Source organism: Notamacropus eugenii, chromosome 2 (genome assembly GCF_028372415.1).
Source record: "Notamacropus eugenii isolate mMacEug1 chromosome 2, mMacEug1.pri_v2, whole genome shotgun sequence".
Lineage (NCBI taxonomy): Eukaryota > Metazoa > Chordata > Mammalia > Diprotodontia > Macropodidae > Notamacropus > Notamacropus eugenii.
In genome coordinates, this window is record NC_092873.1 from 501,964,023 (window position 1) to 501,965,803 (window position 1,781).

General features: G+C 41.5%; 1 pseudogene; it reads left to right on the top strand.

The window, feature by feature from the left end:
- The first annotated feature begins 309 nt into the window (after window positions 1-309).
- On the top strand, window positions 310-1,011 carry LOC140523227 (L-lactate dehydrogenase A chain pseudogene; annotated as a pseudogene).
- The last annotated feature ends 770 nt before the right edge of the window (window positions 1,012-1,781 follow it).

The window sequence follows — 1,781 nt, forward strand, 5'->3', positions numbered from 1 at the left end:
AGCACTACACTAAGTACTTTACAAATATCTCATTTGATCCTTGCAATGACCATGGGAGGTAGACATAACCCCGGCATGGCTGGAAATATTTTTTGACACCCTCTGGTTTTGGTCCAATTTGATTTATCTACAATTAGGGATCACATATCATGTGAAAATTACATTGCAGTCATGTCCACCTTCATTGCAGTTCATCTCATTCAGAAATATAGGATGACTGGTATGAACCTGGGAGCAGCAACCTGACATTCAACTCAGAACTTTTGCAATCGGACCAGGAACCTCGCTACCCCTCAGATACCCTCCAAAATGGCATCAACTCTCAAGGATCAATTGATCTTGAATGTCCTAAAGGAAGGCCAGGTTCCCCAGAACAAGATCACTCTTGTTGGGATTGGTACAGTTGGCATGGCATGTGCCATTAGTATCTTAACAAAGGAATTGGCTGATGAACTTGCCCTAGTTGATGTAATAGAAGACAAGCTAAAGGGAGAGATGATGGATCTCCAACATGGCAGCCTTTTCCTCAAAAGGCCAAAGATTGTTCCTGGTAACAACTACAGTGTGACTGCAAACTCAAAACTGGTCATTGTTACAGCTGGGGCACATCAACAGGAGGGAGAAAGTCGTCATAATTTGGTCCAGCATAATGTGAATACCTTTAAATTCATCATTCTTAATATTGTTAAATACATCCCTAATGGCAAGCTGCTTATTGTTGCCAGTCCAGTGGATATTTTGACATATGTGGCCTGGATGCTAAGTGGCTTTCCTAAAAACCGTGTTATTGGAAGTGGTTGTAATCTGGATTCTGCCCGTTTCCATTACCTAATGGGGGAGAGACTTGGTGTCTGTTCTTCAAGTTGTCATGAGTGGGTCCTTGGGGAACGTGGAGACTCCAGTGTTCCCGTGTGGAGCAGTGTGGATCTTGCAAGTGTGTCTCTAAAGAACCTTCATCCTTCTTTGGGAACTGATGCTGATGCAGAGAACTGCAAAGTGCTCATGAGGTAATCAAACTGAAGGACTACACTTCTTGGACCATTGGTTTGTCTGTGGCAGAACTGGCAGAAAGCATTATGAAGAATCTTAGGAGAGTGCCTCCAATTTCTACCATGATTAAGGGCCTATATGGCATTAATGAGTATGTCTTCCTTAGTGTCCTATGTGTCTGGGGGAGAATGGCATTTTAGATGTGGTGAAGGTCAACCTGAATCTGGAGGAGGAGAGCCATTTAAATAAGAGTGTAGATGCTCTTTGGAAAATCCCGAAGGAGCTGCAATTTTAAAACCTTTGAATGTGCTGCCATCGAGAGAACATGACAGGGGTTAAGGGGTTATGTATGATTTGCTTTTCAAATGGGTCAAATTATTCCTCTGATTAGTAACTAAACACCAGAAATGTAAAACCTGTGAACACACTCTAGTTTCTTCCTAAAGTTAGAAATGGGGAGTAGAACCCTGTTGTAGTTTGCATATGATGCTGGATATGACTTGTATAGTCTCAGTGATTGGTGCCAAGCAGAGCCAGTGCCCCACAGGTGTGTTTTGAATGTAGGTGTTACAGGTTCCCTTAAGTTCAGAAGACAACACTCCTAGATACAAAAACACCATATAGTAGTAGTATCACCTTTCCAGAGGACCTGATTTTGTCTGCCTATATCTATCTATCTGTCTATCTATCTATCTATCTATCTATCTATCTATCTATCTATCTATCTATCTATCTATCTATCTATCTATTTGTCTGTCTGTCTGTCTGTCTATCTATTGTTGTAAATTTCC